The sequence below is a fragment of the Pseudorca crassidens genome, chromosome 16 (genome assembly GCF_039906515.1).
Source record: "Pseudorca crassidens isolate mPseCra1 chromosome 16, mPseCra1.hap1, whole genome shotgun sequence".
Lineage (NCBI taxonomy): Eukaryota > Metazoa > Chordata > Mammalia > Artiodactyla > Delphinidae > Pseudorca > Pseudorca crassidens.
Window position 1 is genome coordinate 81043946 of NC_090311.1, and position 14427 is coordinate 81058372.

General features: G+C 43.8%; 1 protein-coding gene across 4 annotated transcripts in view; it reads left to right on the forward strand.

Annotated features, from left to right (window-relative positions):
• The window catches only part of SIPA1L2 (signal induced proliferation associated 1 like 2), a 219921-nt gene that overhangs the window by 1234 nt on the left and 204260 nt on the right, over positions 1 to 14427 (forward strand). The gene's annotated exons all lie outside the window — the stretch shown is intronic.

The window sequence follows — 14427 nt, forward strand, 5'->3', positions numbered from 1 at the left end:
GCAATCCAGGTTGTAATTTTTTCCAGTTTTCCAGTTAGTAATGGGAGAAAAAAAATATCTCCAAAACTGTTGCTTTCCTTGAAATACATTACTTCCCTATAAAACCAATATTTATGCAGACATCAAAAGGTGGCCTATTATTTCTGGCATTCCTAAAGATGGATTTGAAGGGACAACTTGGTTACTGTTTTTAGTCAGAAATTTAAGGATGTCTGTTTTGACTTGAGTAATTCAAAGTGCTGCAGTGAGATTTGTAATTATATTTATATAACATTTCTGCTAAGGATGTTTTCTGCTTAATTTAGTAGTTCATTGCTTGATTCAGAGAAGTATAAAAGAATATTATTCATGAGAAAGTGCAGTCTTTCTTGAGTTTTCGGTACACACAACATTGATTCTTCCTGAAGCCTCTGTTGAGATGCGTTGAAGTATACATGCATGAGTCATACCAAGGATTGTGTTGGGGCCGTCTTTATTCTCCCCAATTGATATCGCGTGTTTCATTGCTAAAGTACAATGGCCTGTAGTTGGCCATTTTGGTAGCATCAGGTTCTCAATTATGTGTTTTCAGTACTTTTTCTCTAAAAGAAGATCATGGCAGCCTGTCGAAGTCTTGCCAACGTAGGCAAACTTATTTATAAGCTGGTGAAATATCTCGACATTCATTATAGCTGTTATTTATTGTGTCATGCCCAGCCTAAAATACGATATGTTAAATTTGTTGGTTCTAAATCAGAGCATATTCGCAAATAGCTGAAGGGGGAAAAAAAAACACAACCTCTCTCGCAAACATCTGGGAAGTTGGGAATGAAATGAAATCAGAAACAGCTTTTATCAGTACCCATATGCTACCTATAGATGGGGTGAAATGAACTTGGGTAAGAAGCAGTGTAAGCATTTGGTCTGGAAAATAAAACAAGAGATAAATGGAAGTGGAGCTTCTGGCTTTAGAGTATGGGCTGCAGATTTTCCCTAGTTGATTTAAGTGTATATTTTCCATCACATACTTTTGATGTTTTTAAAACTTAGTCGTTCTCAAAGAGCTTTAATGTTCTGGACTGTAAGAGGGAAATTATCAGTATCAGGATTTGACTATTATGATACTTATTGTAGTTAAAGCTGTGTAACAGGGTTTGTACGTTTTGTTTTATTTTGTTTCTCTTGAGACTGGAATGGTATTTAGAAGGGTTCCCTGATACCTGAGCTTGGTAAACACCTGTGCACCTTGGGGGATCTCTTTACCTGAGGCAAAAGGGTTATTGGGTTATTCATTTTGAAAATCTGTCTCTTCTTCAAAGTGAGGAAATAATAGTGAGCTACCTTGAAAGGGCAATTGTCTGGTAATTGAAACTGGTTTGAAAGTGCTGTGTTTGGTCATCAAAACTAGTTTAAAAGGGGTTGAATTTACTGCATACTTTGCAAAGAACTGTGTTTATGTTGATACAGCCCCCAAACCCCAGTCATGATTGGTAGATGCAAAGGTGTTTTGTTTGTTTGTTTGTTTGTTTGTTTTTGGGAGATTGAGGAAGGCAGTGAGCCTTTGAACTTATGATCTACTTAAGGTGATGGTTTAGGATTACAAATCCCTTCAAAGACATGCCGAATTTGAGGAAAATTCAGACTGTTATTGTTAGCTGAAAAGCAAAGGGTTTTTTTTTTTTTTTTTTAATCTGTTTTGAACTTGCATGAAATATGAAGTACAGGCCTAAAGAATATAGGGAACCGTGTTGCAGATTTTCTCCTTCTATTAATGTACTTGGTTCCCTTGCAGGGTGATGGGATAGAAAGAGCATCAGGCAGGAGAGACAGGAACCTCTAGCTTCCTGCCTCTAGTGCCTGTGGCACCAATGAGTTTGGATAAAGTTTTCTCATGATCCCTTTCAGCACCAAGATTTTAGGTTTCTTTAATGTTTCAAATAAATGTATGGATTAATGAAAATGACTGATTGGGATAGTTTATATTTTTTCACGATCGTGTCTTTTCTTTCTTTGGTTTATGATAACTTTGTATGTGAACATTCACGAGAGTTATAGCTTACTTAGTTTACCTGGAAATCAATGACTCCGAAACTGCTTTTCTGTTGCAATCATATCTAGCTGTGACCCCTTTTAAAAGAAGGGTAACAGTGTGATGGGAATTTAAATGCTTCAGAACTTCAGAGGTAAATTATTTTGATCCTTTCTGAACTTGATTCATAAACTTTGGTTCCAAAGAGTGGTCCAGAGGAGCCGGATGTTACCCACAGTAGAGGTTCTGTTTCTTGGGAGATTTCACATTTAGCATAACCTAATTCCTTGAGATACGTGTATATGTACACACACACACACACATATATATATAGATATATAGCTATAGCTATAGATAGATTTTTTTTTTTCTCCCTGTACAACATTGTATAGCCAACTTGGGTGATAGCAAAGAAGAAGAGATGCAGTAATTTGAGTCTAGTTGTCATAGCCTCTCTGTACCACAAAGTCCATAAGGTCCCTTTATGTCGTTCCTTTACTTTTTGTTTTTATCTATCTGTAAATTAAAAATCGGAAACAAAAATCAAATTTTAGGGATTGTCAGATGTCACTATGTTGTGGTATAGATGTATTGAAGGTTTACAACAGCGGTTACTGTCTACTATCAATGCATTTCACACTGATACACCAAAAAGAAAAGAAAAAAAAAAAAAAAAGGGAAGAGTATGCCTGCTGACTTAAGGAAAGTTCTTCCCATCCAGAGAGGGCATTGGTTAAAATTACCCCCATGTGCATATATACTCACCCATACACAGACACTATTCCTTTTGCACAGACCAGTGGAAACTTTGCTAAGAACCAGGGTTTGGAAATCAATGACCAGCTCAACCAACCCTTCCTTGATGCTTGGATCCCTTTATATACTCTGCACGTGATCTAGTAAGGGGTGGAGAGTTCCACCTTTCTCATGTTTTGTCCACTAGGAGGTGTTTTTTTACCTGTAGAGTCGAAATCTAATTCTACCTATTTATTTGAATTCCCCCCCGCTTGGTGGCCTGCAGAACTAATCCTTCTGTAGAGATGTTCCAGTTGCTCCCTGGACAATACCTGTCCAAGTGGGGCTCAGAGCCAAAGTCTTCCCACTCATCTTGACCTGCGCAGAGTAGAATAGGGGTTCCCTTCCTTCAGCTTGCGTGTCCTGCCTGCACTGATACAGTCCAAGTTCACATTCACTTTCCTACCCAGACTTAGTGAGTTTCCTGTTCACTCAAGCCTCTGGGTCCTAATCACATGCTGTCTTGAAGCCACGTCTTCCCGTCCTGTCCTAATGTCACTGCAAGACCTAACATTTATCGGACTTCGTCTAACTTTATTTTAGCTTGTCCTTCCCATGACGCTTTTGGGAGTTTGATACTATTACTTAGCACCTTTGCCTGCCCTCTCGAACAAATGCTGTCTGCACATTAGATCAAATTGTTTTTTATATTTTACCTAAGTTGCTGATAGAATTGTTAAACTGGCTGAACTACGAATGGTGCCTCCGGAAGTTTCCTTCTAGGTTTGGTTATAGATAAGTACTAATGCTCTTAATTTCTTATAACTAGCCCATTGCTGAATGCCTCTTCCACACAGATATCCCGAAAGAGCACGTCAGGCCATCTTTGCTGGTCCTACCGACCACGGTACTCTGAGACCTGAGTTCATTTTCAGTGTGTCCCTAGTAACTTGAACTGTGCTCTACGTGGTGGGAGATTAAGAAATAGATGTTCAGTGACTGACTGAGTGACTGAGAAGCGGGGGCCACACTGTGAACTGTGACCCCTGGAGGCTTCGGGCACTAAAAAGATGGTGGGAAGAAGCAGAATGTCGTGCACTTCCCTAAACTCACCTTGCAGTTTGGTATTGTCTTCTTTTGAATTGCTTTCAGATAGTTGGGGACGAGAACCACCTTTTCCCAATTTCCCAGTGTTTTCATTAGTTGGTACTCTTTTTTTTCCTATTTCACAAATAAGCATTCAGCCGTAAGGGGTGTCTTGAGTGCCACCGATTGGATTACTCCCTATTTTTCACTGTTGTGTAGTTGCTACATCCGCCAGAAGAAGCTCCCAGTTAGTTGAGCTGTTGAGGAAATCAGAGGAGTCCAGAGCAGGCTGTTTAGTGGTGTATTCAATTACTCTGAGGTAAAACAAAACAAAACAAAACAAAACAAAAAAATCTAGGTAAAGAGCTAGTGTTAAAAATGGTTACTGGAGGCTTCCCTGGTGGCGCAGTGGTTGGGAGTCCGCCTGCCGATGCAGGGGATGCGGGTTCATGCCCCGGTCTGGGAAGATCCCACATGCTGCAGAGTGGCTGGGCCCGTGAGCCATGGCCACTGAGCCTGCGCATCCGGAGCCTGTGCTCCGCAACGGGAGAGGCCACAGCAGTGAGAGGCCCGCGTACCACAAAAAAAAAAAAAAAAAAGGTTACTGTGGAAAGTAAGAAGTCTTGGGTGAACACAAAATTATGTATGCTGAGACAAACTATTGTGTAGACGTTAAAAAAAAAATCTCAGACTGTATGTTTAGGGCACAGTAGCGGGTGCAGTCTGCATAATGATTGCTTTCACTGTCTTCAGGGGGGTTTTGATAATCGTTCGGTTCCCTGTGGAACAGTGGATATTCACATGGTTCAGGAATAGGGTGGGGATACAGTCCTCTTCATAGTGAAGCTTCTAATAAGAAATTTTAGGAATCACACTTTGGATTCTTCACACAGGACACATGCTGTTGTTTGGAGTGTTTAATGCCCTAATCCAAACAACAATTATTTCTCTGTAGTAGGGTCTCTAAACTTTTTCCAGTGTGCATCGCATCTATACAGAATTTCCTGTGTTTAGTGTCCATATGTGCACATACACATGTCTGTCTATATGTGTTTGTGCATGTGTGTATATGTACAGTATAGTGTGTGTGTATATATATATATACACGTATACGTGTAAAACTTTACCATGCTAAGATATGGACACTATAAAACATAATGATATAAATTTTAAGAAGGCTGATAATAAACAAAAATGAATGTTGGAGTATTTTCTTTTGCATCTTAAAGGCTTGCTTGTTACCCTTTGAAATGTGTGGGCCGGGTCCCGAGACCACTGCTCTCCCACCCTCTCTGGTTAGAGTTCACAGCTGTTTGGGAACAATTTCTAGGGGGCCTGCAGGGTCTTGTGAGGGAAACTTAAGACAGATTCTACCCTTCGTGGACCCTCTACTTACTGTATTTATTCTTTTTCCTGAGAACAGTTTTTACTTTGGCCAGTTTTCTTCCAGAGTTGGTTGTGGGTTGCTTAGCTTGAGGTTTGAATTTTTTGGGGGTGCGGGGAGAATGATAGTGTGATGGAGGATACCATCCTCCTTGCAATGTTTCTGGTTGACCTCAACTGTTTGGGAAGCATTGTACTATCGACACACAGCTGACACCAGACCCAGAATCAGGATAGAAGGACGTAACTCATCATTTGCTCATCCAGAAACTTCTAAAGAGTAAGAACAACTTTGAAAGTGCAGATTAATGTTGGCTAGAACGGTAGCACACGGTCACCCCTCGTGCAAGGGAGACCAGTGTCCCAGCCTCTGGAGGGCAGGTGGGCTGGAAGGGATGATGGGAGGGCAGGGCATCCGCACGCCACCCAGCCTCCGCGTGTGCTGGACGATTTTAATCTATAGCATTTATCATTGCCTGACATGATATTGTATATTGATTTTTCTGTTTGTCTTCTGCGTCGCCTCAATAGAATATACGTGCCATATGGGCAGGGACATTTCTGGTCATTACTGCTGTAATCCCTGTATTGCCCTGGTTTCTGCCACATAATAGGCACTTAGCAAATGTTTGATAAAGGCAGGATTGAAAGCCCAGGGTTTAAGCATGAAAGAGCTGTGTGTCTTGGCTTTTGTTGAACTAAGTAAGTGTTGCCTTAAGGTTCTCATTATTTCTATTGTAAATGATCTACCGAAACAACCTTTTATGCCTCACTTTATATCTTTTCTGGGTCACTTGAAATGACCTGTAATTGAACTCTGATATCAAACTGGTAGAAATGGAGAAGTAGTTTCTGAAGAGGGTAACAGCAGAGTTCCATCTGTTATATCAGGACCTTTATTGCCCGGTTCTGAGGGCTGTGGTTTGGGGAGGGTGGGCACCCTGGGGTGAGAGGGTGTGCTTTACACCTTTCCCAGGTTTCAGAGTCTGATCCCAACTGATAAGCACACTGCCTGGCCTTATTGGAATCAGATGAAGCTGCAGTTCACTTACAAGCCTGGTTTGGACTCCTTAATAAAGATAACTGGAAAGAGAGGATTTCTGAATTGTGCAACGTTCTCTTTTCTCTCTCAATCCGTGATAATTTCTACAGGAAATAATGATTTTTTAAAACCGATCAGTAGTATATTGTATACCTTCTGTTAATTTAGTCCTTTTAATTTGAGGATTGCAGAGTATGTTGGAACATTACTTACGCCTTACGTATAGTAGGTGCTCTGTAAGCATAGCTTTAATTTTACAGGTAGAAGTCTTTTATCCTAATATCCTGACCTACTACTAATTCCTATATTGCATGAATTCAGGGGGATATCATTCTAACTCCTGCTTGTTTAAATGTGTGTATTAAGGTATGCTATGATGAGAGCTGCGGTTGAGGCTGAGAGATTAGCCTAAATAATACTAAAATCACCGAATTTACCAGCCATTTTGTTTATTTGAGGGTCATCGTAAGTCATTTGCTTGGAATAATGGATCTGTTTTCCTATTTAAAAAGTCTTAAATGATGAGACGAATGAGAGAGAGAGGCTAATGTTTTTGACTTAGGAACAGGATAAAGAACTGGGGCGAGAGATTCCTGAAGGTAGACTTCAAAACAGCAGTTGTGCTTGAACTTTCATTTATGGTCTCTTGCAGACTGAACGAGAACCTTGCAAGGCTGATGGGATTATCCCCCTGTACTGATGTGAAAACTAAGATTTAAGGCGAGAACACACATGGCTTTATGAATCTTAGTTCTTAGAGTTTAAACCCATCTCTCTGCCCACTGTGGCAGCCTAGATGCTTTGTGAGGTCCTGTTGATCTCAATAAATCATAGAAGAAATGGGGGGGGGTGTGGTAAAGAAAGTGCATGCAGAGAAAAATGCCAGAATTATCCCACTACTGTCCCTGCAGGCGGGAAGTGGTGGCCGGGGGGCAGGCTACTGAGCCATTGTTCTAGCCTCCAAATGCCCTGTTCTGTCAGCCAGTGGATCCTCTGTTATTCGGGAGAAATTTTGTAGTTTGCGGTGAGGTAGCAGTTCTGATGATTGAGCCGGGTTCTCTCGTCTTTGCTGGGAAGTGAGAGGGCGCTGCTGTGATCCTGCAGAGAACATTTCTTTTGCTCCCGAGTCTTCGCCAGGATGAAAAGAAAGAGCAGAGGAAACCAATTTTCGTTTTGCCTTTATACTTCGCTAGCTTTGCATCATCTTTGTTTAAGTCAGTTGAATGTGAAGCCCTAAATAAATTTCAGGCATTTAAATATTTAAAAGGATTCCTCCACCATACTTTACTCACCCAAAGAATAAGGGCTTGCAGCAAAACAATGGCTCTGCTCACCTTGTCACTGAATTATCAGACATTAATAGTGAATCGAGAATGGGAACAGCCACGGAAATGCTTGGCTGGCTCTGTTCCAAAATATTGTTTCCCTGGTAGAGAAAGCAGGACAATTTGTTGAAAACTGGCAGTCAGCCCGTCAGAAGAGCTCTGACGCCATCCGTGCAGTAACTACTCTGCTCCGACTGCTAATTTTAGGCTGGTTAAATCTGGGTGATGTCTGATGGCTGCTGTTGCTGTGCGTCTGGCTATGTGGGGCTTTCTAAATCCATCCTCCCAGCCTGGCATCACAACTCACAGTTCTTTCCCAGACGAGCTGAAGCGCACAGGGGACGCGGAGTCAGCCTAGGATACGTGGAAGGAGTGAGGAACAGGCCCCCCGGGAGGGTTTTAGGAGGCACTGCCTTTCATCTTCCTATTTTCTTTGCCACTAGGTCCACAAACACTTATCCCGCTGTACCTCCTGCCGTGGGAGGGCCTGGAGGAGGACGCAGACAGGCTCAGCCTCCAGGGAGCAGCCTCGTGACAGCATTCACTCCTTTTCCATCCATCCCTGCAAGCTTTCACCTGTTCAGAACAGACCTTCCTGGGCTTCCCTGGTGGTGCAGTGGTTGAGAATCTGCCTGCCAACGCAGGGGACACGGGTTCGAGCCCTGGTCCGGGAAGATCCCTCATGCCGCGGAGCAACTAAGCCCGCGCGCCACAACTACTGAGCTTGAGCTCTAGAGCCCGCGAGCCACAACTACTGAGCCCGCGTGCCACAACTACTGAAGCCTGTGTGCCTAGAGCCCGTGCTCCGCAACAAGAGAAGCCACCGCGCTGCAACGAAGAGTAGCCCCGCTCGCTGCAACTAGAGAAAGCCCGTGCGCAGCAACGAAGACCCAACACAGCCAAAAATAAATAAAATAAATTTAAAAACTGACCTTCCTGGGGAATTCTCTGGCGGTCCAGGGAATTCACTGCCGAGGGCCCCGACTTCCGTCCCTGATCGGGGAAGTAAGAGCCCACAAACTACATGGCGTGGCCAAACACAAAGAAACAGACAACCCAAAACTGAACTTTCTAGGAAGGTAAAAGTAAGGAGAAAGATGAGAATTTTTAAAAAAGCATTTGGAACATCCCACGGAAGAGCAAAGTAGCGTTTCTTTGCTGTTGCAGAAGACGGAGGTGGGGTGAGGGCTTGCGGGGGTGCTGCGGCGTCCGTGTCTAACTTCCTTTGCTTCCAGGGCAGTGAGTAGGAGCCAGTTTTCAAATGGGGACTCGGGGCCACACAGTCTTGAGGTCTCTTTAAACTTTGGTGTGCTAAGATTTCCAGGTTGGCAGAGGGTGCCCTTACTTAGGGTGTGAGGCCCTGGGGGCAGGGACCTGGTCACTGTGTCCCAGTGCTCTGGCCCAGGGAAGTGTCTGGCACAGTCAGCAAATGAACCAACTCAGTGTTTCAGGCCTCAGGGGAGCCTTAGGGTGATGCTGGAATCAGTCGTCCTCATGGTGCTGATTCCTAAGTACGAGAATGTAAGAGAACGGTTTACCTCCTAGGTCTGCTGATTTTGGTAGAGTGGCTTGCCCTGGGAGTTGATGAACTGTAAGTGTCCTGGCCTAGCTGATGGCCACACGTGATGTATGTTAGAAGATTCCTGTGTAAGATGGGCACTACAGCTTCTTTCAGAGGAAAGACCCTGTGGGTGGTAGAGGGCCTGGTGGCTGGGCATGGTCAGGAGAACATTCAAGGAAAAGGGAGGACCCGAGTTAGGCTTTGGAAAATGCTCAGGGTTTTAATTTTTGTTGAAGGGCTCTTGTATGCAAGGCCACTCCTGGCTCTGCAGGGGACCAGCAAATACAAATCAAACTGTCTCTTAGCCCTTCGCCTGATCGTAGTACTGTCTCCATGAACTTACTCAGAGGCCTAAAACCAAACTCAGATCCTAGCCTGGTTTGGGTTTTTCAACCCCCAAACTGAACTTTATTAACAAAAGCAACTTCAAGAGAAGTGATGGACATTATTTTTGGAATGATGATTAACTTGTCTATCACGTAAGGTAGTCAGTTCAATTTTTTCCCCATTGTAATTTGCTAAAGGTTATAGAATGTGTCTGTAAACCTAAAGGGGAAAATATTTTGGACTCATCAGAGATAGAAAGTGAACATTTTTTTGATCTGAGATGTAATTGACGTATGACATTATGTTGGTTTCGGGCATACAACATAATGATTCCATACTTGTATGTATTGTCAAATGATCATCACGATAAGTCTAGCTAACGAAGTCTAGTTAACACCGCCACACATAGTTACAAAGTTTTGTCTTTCTCTTGTGATGAGAACTTTTTAAGATCTACTGTCTTAGCAGCTTTCTTTTTTTTTTTTTAAAATTAATTAATTAATTATTTATTTTTGGCTGCGTTGGGTCTTCGTTGCTGTGCGCGGCTCTCTCTAGTTGTGGTGAGCGGGAGCTACTCGTTGCTGCAGTGCGTGGGCTTCTCATTGTGGTGGCTTCTCTTGTTGCAGAGCACGGGCTCTAGGAGCGCGGGCTTCAGTAGTTGTGGCACGCAGGCTCAGTAGTTGTGGCTCGAGGGCTTCAGAGTGCAGGCTCAGTAGTTGTGGTGCATGGGCCCAGTTGCTCTGCGGCATGGGGGATCTTCCCGGACCAGGGCTCGAACCTGTGTCCCTTGCACCGACAGGCGGATTCTCAACCACTGCACCACCAGGGAAGCCCGGCAACTTTCAAATATACCTTACGCTATTATTAATTATAGGCATCATGCTGTACATTACACCCCCAGGACTTGTTCATCTAATTAACTGGAAGTTTGTACCTTTTGACCGTAATGTTTTGGTATAAAATCACTGAATCTGCTTCAGTTATTTGTCCAGAGAATACCACACAGAGTATTATATTTGGGATTCAAGGTCACATTGTTTTGTTTTAAGACTTTCTATTTAGGAATTTATAACTTTTGGTAATTGATGTACCGAAGTGATTTACTTTAAAATTATTTTGAATAATCAAAGTTTTAAACTGAGGCAGCCTTAGGAAGCATGGCTTTGGACAGTGAGAGCTTAGGTAGGCCGAGCACCTTGTCCACCACCCTGGCCTCCCTGGAACATGTGTTCATTTGCTGTCCACATGCTCTTTTTATGTCGCAGGAAGTAGTAGTAAATGCTGGGTAAGATTCGCATTCTCCTTTAGATTCTAAAACAAGACATCTCAGCATATTAGCATATACTTGCCCTCAGCTTTTTATCATGCAAAATTTCACACATACAGGTAAGTTGAAAGAATTACTTAGTGTAGTGGACACCCATATACCCACTGCCTAGATTCCACAGTGTTAGCATTTTTTTTTTTTTTTTTTTGGTGGTACTTGGGCCTCTCACTGTTGTGGCCTCTCCCGTTGTGGAGCACAGGCTCTGGACGCGCAGGCTCAGCGGCCATGGCTCATGGGCCCAGCCGCTCCGCGGCATGTGGGATCCTCCCAGACCGGGACACGACCCCGTGTCCCCTGCATCGGCAGGCGGACTCTCAACCACTGCGCCACCAGGGAAGCCCCACAGTGTTAGCATTTTACTGTGTTTGCCTTATACGGATCTATCCACCTCGATCTACCCATCAGTCCCTCTTTTTTTTTTTTTTTTGGAAGCATTTCAAAATAAGTACACACATCAGTACACGTCACTGCTAAGCACTTCAGCATACATACCATAAATGAGTTTAAAACTCACATTCTGTTTTGAGGCAAAGTTTGTAGAGTGAAATGTATACGTTTTAAGTGTATCATTCCATGAGCTTAGACAAATGTATATACCTATGTAAGCCATACTTCTATTAAGTTATACCTGCCACCCCAGAAAGTTCTCTCAGGCCCCTTCCCAGTCTGCCACGCCAGTCTCCGTCCTAGGCAACCACTGTTCCTCCCCCCTCCAACCCCAATGGTAAGTTCTGCCAGTTCTTGAACTTCATATAAGTGGAATCCTGCAGTGTGTACTCTTTGTGTAAGGCTTCTTTCACTCACCATAGCGATTTCTGCTTTGCCATATATTTTTAAATATATTACGCCAGCCTGGCTTACCTCCACCTTGGTCACAAGCTCTTTTCAAAGATCATATTATCAAGTGATATTAGAAACAATTTTGTTTTAGGTATTTGTGTATTTTTATTAAGTCTCATCTTCCCCTTTCCCAACAGAGGTGTGATTTTCATATTTGATTGGGCCATTTTCTGCCTGAGTTTCTCCTATGTATTCTGAAAACCAGGTGCTTCTTTTTGTTGGCGGGGGGGGGGGGGCGGGGGGGCTCGACGTGTGGCATGTGGGATCTTAGTTCCCCAATCAGGGATCGAACCTGTGACCGCTGCATTGGGAGTGCAGAGTCTTAACCACTGGACCACCAGGGAAGTCCCACCAGGTGCTTCTTTTGTAAGTTTGCTAACACGTGCTGCAGGGCCAGCTCGGGGCATTCAGCTGAGTTCTCTTGCTCCTGAAGCGATGGATCCTGACACATTATTCACTTATTGTGTCTGCTACTTGGAAAACTTCAGGAAAAGGAAAATATATCTATTTTTGCAAAGCTTATTCTTAGCTTTGTGATTAACTTCTTAAACAAGTTTTTTTTTTGTTTGTTTTTAATAAGGCATCTTTGAGGAATACAGTTGATCTTCTGTATCCGCAGGGGTTGTTTCCAGGACCTCCCTCAAGATACCAAAAGCCAGGGACACTCATATAAAATGGTGTAGTGTTTGCATATGGTCTACGCACATCCTCCCATATACTTTAAGTCATGTCTAGATTACTTATACTTCCTAATACAATGTAAATAGTTGCTGGTCCATGGCAAACTCAAGTGTTGCTTTTTGAAACTTTTGGAGTTTAAAAAAAAAATATTTTCAATCTACGGTTGGTTGAATCTGCAGATGTGGAACCTGGGGATGTACAGGGCTGACTGTAATTTCTAGTTCAAATGCAACAATTTGGAAGACTAAAATTTCCTGACTCTTGTTTTATGACACTATATGGAGACTAAGAAAATAAACCTGAACTGTTACGAGATTTTTTTTTTTTTTTTTTTTGTTACGAGATTTTTAAGTCACCTGTGTTGAGATATTGGCTAGTAAAATAAAGTCCTCGTTGACTTAAAAAATAAAATTCTAAGAACCTCCCTGGCAGTCCAGTGGTTACGACTCTGTGCTCCCAATGCAGGGGGCCCAGCTTCGATCCATGGTCGGGGAACTAGATCCTGCATGCCGCAACTAAGAGTCCACATGCCGCCACTAAGAAGTCTGCATACTGCAACTAAAAAGAAAAAAAAAGATCCCTCGTGCCGTAACTAAGACCCGGTGCAGCCTAAATAAATAAATACATACATATTTAAAAATAAAAATTAAAAAAATCTAATTCTAGACTTAATTAACTGCCCCCTTTGCTATACCCACTATTACTGGAGTTCTGAGTTGCTAAACCTCTCCATCCATGATCAGAACCAGGAAAAATGTTCTCATCAGTACTAGTTTAATGTTTATATATAAGGTACACACATACACACACATGGTGTGCGAAGACTTTGCCTTAGGGCTGTATTGGCTAGGGTAGTTCTCCCTGCTCTAAAAGAGACTCCAGGATACAGTGTCCAGACAAGAGACAGGCTGACTTCTTTCTTGTGTGACAGCCTGATATCTGGGCAGGTGGGCTGCTGTCCTCCACCTGACACTCAGGGACCCAGGTTCCTTCCATCTTGTTTCTCCACCACTGGGCCTGGGCCTCACTGCTTGGAGGGAGCCCACTGGGCATGTCTGCGCTCTGGCTGGCTGGAAAGGGAGGGGGCACCCAGGTGGTGGTCACCCGAAGACCCCAGAAAGGGTCTGCATCACTTGTGCTCTCATCCTCTGGAGAACGCAATGACCTGACCACAGCTGACTTCAAGGCGGTGCTGAGCAGTGTAATGGAGCCGCCCCTCCACGTGCTTCTGTGCTTATGCTATGGAATTGGCCTTGCCTGTGGCCATGTGGGTGCTCCGATGGAGTAGCTCGCTTGTCAAATGCTTCCTGCCTGGTCTGTCCTGCCAGGTGCCATCTCAGGGAGGGACTCAGGTTACAAGGGTCGGTAGGCAGAAAGGGGTATTGCTCTTACAGCACTTTCATTCTGGAAATAGAGTCGCTCTCCTAATAATATTGCTCTCAGTGGATTTTTTTTTTTTTTAAGTGGAGGCAGTGCTGTCTTCTTAAAGTGCAGCTTAGTTCTGGGTGGTGGAAGGGAGAGTAAAGTCTAATAATAACGAGGTTGCAGGCAGACTCTGTAACTTTGAAAAAAATGTTCCTGGGGACGTGGATTAGGGAATGTAATAAAAGGACCTCGTCCCCTGTTTAAAATTCAGACTCATAATAGAAGGCTTAAGAGACACTTGATGAATGGAATCCCAGTAATCATTTATTCGGGAGCCAGAGGGTTTCTGGGGAGCAGAAACCTCCCCAGAGATGGCAGGGGCTCTGGCTTGTGTGTCATTCAGAAGGAAGTGCCCTTGGGTCCTGGGGTCTCTCCCACTCAGAGACGAGCTGTCACAGGGTCACGGGCGAAGCCTAAGGAAGCGGTTGTGCATGTGATTCCCCCTCCTCTAATGAGCTAACATTACACTGCTTTTCCCCCACAAGTAACTCTGAATAGACTGTTTGCCAGCCGCTTGAAAGGCTCGTGAAGTGATAGTCTGATCGATGGGATTGGCTGCCTGGGGGACCCAGGGGAGCAGATGTGAGTCTGTCCAGGCTTGAGGGGCCAAGGTCAGTGCCCCCTGGATGCCGAGGGTGGTGCGGCGCGGGGGAGTGGCCACCGTGCGCGGGCTCTGAGTTCTGTGTT